We start from the raw sequence: 7120 nt of genomic DNA, 5'->3' as shown, positions 1-7120 counted from the left end.
GCTGTTTGACAGTGGAATTTGCTGCCAATGAGTGTGGTGGAGTCTCCTACTTTGGAGGTCTTTAAGCAGAGGCTTGACAACCATATGTCAGGAGTGCTCTGATGGTGTTTCCTGCTTGGCAGGGGGTTGGACTTGATGGCCCTTGTGGTCTCTTCCAACTCTATGATTCTATGATTCTATGTCAATGAGTTGGGCTCAGTGTCTATGCAATTCTGCAGACAGAAGCAGGCAAGCTTTTCCAGCGGTTCACTATTGTCTGCTTCCTGTGAGATTTTGCTCTGTTATTTATTTTTTAAAAGACATTCGTATACTGCTTAATCCCTCACACTTCTATGCTGTGGACAGAAAGACAAATCATGCATGAAACGAACTGAAAAAACTATATCGTAAACTGAAACACTACCTTAAAATGCCTGATGGAACAAGATCCGCAGGCTTCAGTCCACAACACTGAACAGATGTCCTCTAGCAGTTACAAGGCATATTTCAAAAAGTAAAGGACCAGGATGCCCCAAAATTGTTGATTTTTTTTTATAGGATACACCAAAAACACACACAATTGATTGACTTGCCTAAGATCCAGGTTAAAGCACCACCTTTCGGAAATCCACCCAGATGTCAATTCCCCCTTTGAAATCCCAGTAATGTCCAGGAAAACCTGGACGTATGTATGGCAGAATTGCGACACATGCATTTGGGCCAATGGGTGCCACAGAGACAGCCCCAAAGGTCTCAGTTATTGGGATGGTATGTAAGGGATCAGGTAGTCTTGAAAAGAAGAACGTAAAAAACCATGAGCATAAGAACATGAGAAGAACATCTGCTGAGTCAGGTCAATGGTCCATCTAGGCCAGCGTCCTCTTCTCACAGTGGCCAACCAGATGCCTGTGGAGAACCCATAAATGGGATTCAAGCACAAGACCAACTCTCCCCTGCTGTGGTTTCCAGGAACTGGGATCCAGAAACATTTCTGCCTCCAACTGTGGAAGCAGAGCAGAGCCACCTTGGCTAGTATCCATCAATTGTCCTCTCCTCCTCCATAACTTTGTCTCATCCTCTTTTAAAGCCATCCAGATTCGTAGCCATCACTGGGGGAGGGAGTTCCAAAGCTTAACGATGCATAAAATCAACACCATTTGGATCCCTTCCAGTCGGGATTCAGGCCTCATCATGGGACTGAAACTGCCTTGGTCGCACTGGTCGATGATCTCTGGTGGGCTAGGGACAAAGGTGAGAGCTGTTTCCTAGTTCTCTCAGCGGCTTTTGACACCATCAACCATAACATCCTTCTGGACCTCTAGAGGGGCTGGGAGCTGGGGGCACGGTTATACAGTGATTCCGCTCCTTCCTCCTGGGCCATGTTCAGAAAGTGGAGGGGGGATGAGTGTTCAGACCCCTTGGCTCTTACTTGTGGGGGGCCTCAGGGTTCTGTCTTCTCCCCCATGCTTTTCAACATCTACATGCAGCCGCTGGGCTGAGGTCCAGTGCCAAGAGCCTTCTGGCGGTTCCCTCGCTGCGAGAAGCCAAGTTACAGGGAACCAGGCAGAGGGCCTTCTCGGTAGTGGCACCCGTCCTGTGGAACGCCCTCCCACCAGATGTCAAAAAGAAGAACAACTACCAGACTTTTAGAAGACATCTGAAGGCAGCCCTCTTTAGGGAAGCTTTTAATGTTTAATGGACCACTGTATTTTAATACTTTGTTGGAAGCCACCCAGAGTGGCTGGGGAAACCCAGCCAGAAGGGCGGGGTATAAATAATAAATTATATTCTATTCTATCACCACATCAAATCAACAATAAACTGAAAACAGATTGAAGCATACACCCACCTCCTGGGTGGCTTTCTGTGGTCAGGAGGAGTTTTTGTGGACAGTGAGCTAGGACCGCGATCCAAATCTGCCCTGCTCCTTCCCATTCTGCTGTTGAGCCGGCCCTTAGCTGGCGCCCTTGAAGGCTTCCTTTCTCTGAAAAGGTCCTTGCATACGTTTCGCCAGAAAGCTCTCACAGCATAACACAGAGAACTATCTCGTTTCTTCTGTGTCATGGAGAAGCCTTCTTTGAAAACCACGCAACTACTTTTTCAGAGGAGGAACGTACGAGAGACAACTTCTGCAACTCATCCGGGCACAGTTACGGTTACTGTCACAGTTCTTTGTTTCCTTTGACTGATTGGTGCAGCTGTAGTCTTGAAAATTAATAAAGACTATATATATATATATATATATATATATATATATATGACTCAAAAGGATGACATTGAAAAGTTTTTTGCCCTTGGGAATATAGGGAAGCAGTGCCTGAAAAATCCAGAGGAACCACCCTTAAACCTTCCCGCCTGTAAATTTATTATTATTTATTTTATTTTTAAAAAAGTTGTATACCGCCCTTCATCCTAAGTTCCCAGGGCTGTTCACAACATAAAAATACAAAAGGAGGACACAAAATACATAAGAAAGCAAAGACAAAGACCAACTAATGACTCTTCTAGGGAGCAAGGCCAGGCTTAAGGGAGCAGAGGTGGACTCTTGGCTCTTTCTCCAGTTATTGCTCATTTATGGTCGTCAAGGTGCAACAGGACCCCTCCACTCATTGGAGGGAAGAGTAAGGGCTTCACCACCAGAAATAACATAAATGACAAAAGGAAACTGGATGTCACCAAAGTCCTGCTTCCTGCCTGCACCCCTCACAAGCTACCTACATTCTTGCAAGGCACCCAGACAGGACTGTGTCCCCTATATATGTTTATTCGGGTGTCAAAGGATCATTCGGAGTTCCTTGGCTGTGCAATTATGAGTCCAGTGGCTGTAAGGAGAAAATGAACTTATCCGTTGCAGTTAAGCATAAAAAGGTAAAGGGTAAAGAGACCCCTGACCATTAGGTCCAGCTGTGGCCAACTCTGGGGTTGCGGCGCTCATCTCGCTTTATTGGACGAGGGAGCCAGCGTACAGCTTCCGGGTCATGTGGCCAGCAGGACTAAGCCGCTTCTGGTGCACCAGAGCAGCGCACGGAAATGCCATTTACCTTCCTGCTGCAGTGGTACCTATTTATCTACTTGCACTGGTGTGCTTTATAACTGCTAGGTTGGCAGGAGCAGGGACTGAGCAACGGGAGCTCACCCCATCGCGGGGATTCAAACCGCCGACCTTCTGATCGGCAAATCCTAGGCTCTGTGGTTTACCCACAGCGCCACCTACGTCCCACAGTTAAGCATAGTGTTCGTAATAATAACAATAATTTTTATTATTTCTACCTCACCCATCTGTCTGGGTTGCCCCAGCCTCTCTGGGCAGTTTCCAACACGTATAAAAACATAAGAAAACATCAACATTAAAAACCTCCCCACACAGGGCTGCCTTCAGGTGCCTTCTAAAACTTGTGTAGTTCTTTATTTCCTTGACATCTGACGGGAGGGTGTTCCACAGGGAGGGTGACACCACCAAGAAGGCCCTGTAGCATCTCTTCTCACAGTGAGGGAACCAGCAGAAGACTCGGGGGGGGGGGTCCAGGCTGAATGATGGGGGTGGAGATGTTCCTTCAGGTATACAGGGCCAAGGCCATTTAGGGTTTTAAAAGTCAACACCAACTCTTTGAATTGTGCTCGGAAACATAGGTAAAGGGACCCCTGACCATTAGGTCCAGTCGTACTGGGAGCCAATGTAGATCCTTTAGGACCAGTGTTATGTGGTCCCAGTGCTGTGGATCTTTTTCAGCCCAGCTCCTTTGCACAGAGTTCTGCCTTTGCGAAGCCTTTGCCCAGACCTCTGTCTCTTCAAAGCGGCTTTTCCAAACAGGAGATGCTTCCCAGGAAGACCTTGGAAAGGTCACCACCGGGGAGGGACAGGACATTCTGCTTTTGCAACCAGGCGTCATCGCCTCCATCATCACACACGCCATGCCAGAGCTTGTAAGCAACCCGGTGACCTTTATCGCAGGACTGCTGACAGTGGCCTCCCCCCTTCTTACGTGGATCTGGCTCCAATCCTGATGGGGATCAAAGGCCTCGATAACATGATACGGCCCTTGTCAGCAAACCATTGTGCGCCTCTCTCTCTCTCTCTCTCTCTCTCTCCTCCTCTGGCACCGAAACTCATGGAGCTTGCAACGTCTCAGCTGGGACAATGGCCGCCCTAATAAGCTCCTTGTCACCTGAGCAGAACCTTGTGGCAGCAGCAGCGGCAAGGCTTGTTTGTCCGGAAGATCAGCTGTTCCTTTGAGCCAGAAAGCGGTTGGGTACAAGCCAACGCTTTTGCGTATCAGCCCTGCTGCCCATCAGAAGCAGAACAAGGCCCTGCCGTCTCCGGGGTATAGGGATTGGGAAAGAGTAACTCTAAAGAGGAGCCGGAGAAAGAATTGAATGAATGAATGAATGAATGATCCCCTTTCTATACTGCCCTTCCTCCCGTCAGAGTGCAGAGCGATGAACCACAGAGAAATGCAATCTAAAAATCACATTTCTAAAATGAAAAATGCAAAGCAATGCCGGCTGCTGAAATTCCAGTAAACATGTGAAACATATTTTTTTTTTTTTAAAAAAAATGAATCTTATATTTTATTAGAAAATTTTATTTACAAACAAACACATAGACACAAAACAAATTTCATATTACCTTACCATCCTAAATTACAGACATTAAAACACCCTTGTGACTTCCATCCACCGTCCCTCACCCTCCTAAATATTATATTATAATATTTCACGTTGCAATTTTTATCTAAATTTATAGTTCTTAACTCTTTTAACTTTTTTTTTTAACCAGCTTTACAAACATTAATCCAAACATATCAACATGTTAGTTTTTGAGCAGTACTTACTTGGACATATAATCTTCAAACCATTTCCATTGTATTTTTATTTTCTGGTTTGATCGGTACCTTAATCCTGCAGTTAATCTTGCTGATTCTATAAATTCAATTAGTTTATTCATCCAGTCATCCTTTGTGGGTATATATTTCCCTTTCCAGTTTTGTGCAAGGAGTAGAATAATAATTTCCCATCTTTACCCATTATACTCAGTAAATATGCCTCTAGTTTTTTCTCTAAAAAAAACTAGAGAAAAAACATGTGAAACATCTATGTATTTTTATATATATATCCATATTGCAGAGTTGGAAGGGACCCCAAGGATCATCTAGTCCAACCCCTTGCAGTGCAGGAATCTTTTGCGCAACATGGGACTCGAACCCACAACCTTAAGAGTCTCATGCTCTACTGACTGAGCTATCCCAGTATGTGTGTATCTAGAACTTCTTTTAAAAAGTGCCTCCCCTCTTAGAACTCAGGATAGTTCAGTCGGAAGAGCACGGGACTCTTAATCTTAGGGTTGTGGGTTCGAAACCCACGTTGCTCAAAAGATTGCTGGGGTTCGGGCTAGATGAGCCTCTGGAGGACCCATTTCAGCTCTACAGTTCTATCATTCCACAGGCCTTCAAACTGCCCCAGGGCAAGAAAAGAACAGCTCCCTAGTTTGTGTCGTTTGCTTGGCAGATGCAAAACTTCCAGCAGGGCACCGACTCACCTGCCCCCAAATTTCTATCTGAGGATGTGTCAGTGATGCACCCAGCCAGGTTCCCAAGGGCTCTGCGCTGCCCAAGAGAAGGCCAGTGCCAGCCCTTCTGCATGAGGTAAAGATAAAGGGACCCCTGACCATTAGGTCCAGTCGCGGCCGACTCTGGAGTTGCGGCACTCATCTCGTTTTATTGGCCGAGGGAGCCGACGTACAGCTTCCGGGTCATGTGGCCAGCAGGACTAAGCCACTTCTGGCGAACCAGAGCAGCGCACGGAAATGCCGTTTACCTTCCCGCCAGAGCGGTACCTATTTATCTACTTGCACTTTGACGTGCTTTCGAACTGCTAGGTTGGCAGGAGCAGGGACCGAGCAACGGGAGCTCACCCCATCACGGGGATTCAAACCGCCGACCTTCTGATTGGCAAGCCCTAGGCTCTGTGGTTTAACCCACAGCGCCACCCGTGTCCCATTTCTGCATGAGGCTGCGTGGCAAAAGGGGAGGAAGCAAAGCAAGAGCTCCAAGGGGAAGGAACTGTGTGCCAGGAGGAAAAGGAGGCGGAGTTGGCCAACCTGACGATTTTGGTTTCTCTCCATTTCTTGGCTTTCTAAATTCATAAATGTAGGTTGTCTGCCGAAGGGCAGGGATTGCCTTATTACTTATTTTTGTCAGAATTGCAGTAGCTCAGTGAGCCCAGTCCTGTTCCAAGCAGAGGGACTTCCACCAACAGACCTTCCTCCTCTGGAGTTGCCCCTGCTCCTTTTACTGGCCCTGATTTTCCTGGAATGCAGAAAAAAGAGAGGCGAAGCTGCTCCCTCCCTTGCAAATTCATCTCCCCGCCAGGAAAAGCTTCTGTTTAGTTTCTGCATGGCTGGTTGTTCTCAAAGGTGCAGGAGCAGAGCTCCCTTTAAAAGGTTAAGAGGTGTAAGCAATAAAGCAGATTGATTGAGAGGCATGTTTTGTTTCCACATTTTGAATGGCAATGCAAATGGCGATTTTTTATTATTTCAGTCTGTCCACTGTACTATAGAGGGTCCCCATCCCTCCCCTCGCCATTGCCCCTTTCTTCCTTCACTTGTCATTTTTCACTTCACTCGATTTCTTTTTTCCTGGACAAGCGAGGTTGTTTGGCAAACCCATAAGACGCACCTGACCATAAGACACACCTAGTTTTTAGAGGAGGAAAACAAGAAAAAAAATATTCTGAATGAAACCGTGGATGTATGGTTTTTGTGGTTCATGCTGTGGCCACAGACATGTGATTTGACGGTGAGTTTGGGGTAGTCCAATGCAAAAATCCTGAGAATTCATGTGGATCCGTGCTTTGTAACCACATTTTTGCGCCATTGCGGCCCCACAAAACAGTGGGTGTGTGATTTTTTTGGTGCGGGCTGTAGCCATGGACATTCTATGTGATCTGATGGTGAATTTGGGGTGACCCAATGCAAAAATCCTGAGGATCCATGGGCTTTTACCTCCCCCCTCCTAGGCAGCCTCCTTTACCTCTAGTGTCCCTTATCTCTCTCCTGATCCCACTGATCAGCTGCTTCCTTTCAACACTCCCTTCCCTCTTGTTTGCCTTAGTGTATTTTCCTTAGCTGGAGTAGTTTTTTGCT

At 46.6% G+C, this 7120-nt stretch overlaps 1 protein-coding gene across 1 annotated transcript in view; it reads left to right on the top strand.

Moving 5' to 3' along the window:
- Positions 1-7120, top strand: part of CCM2L (CCM2 like scaffold protein) — an 881881-nt gene that overhangs the window by 717599 nt on the left and 157162 nt on the right. The window lies entirely within an intron of this gene.

The sequence above is a fragment of the Podarcis liolepis genome (assembly GCF_965112155.1).
Source record: "Podarcis liolepis genome assembly, chromosome: 6".
Taxonomy (NCBI): domain Eukaryota; kingdom Metazoa; phylum Chordata; class Lepidosauria; order Squamata; family Lacertidae; genus Podarcis; species Podarcis liolepis.
This window is presented reverse-complemented; position numbering and strand designations above follow the sequence as displayed.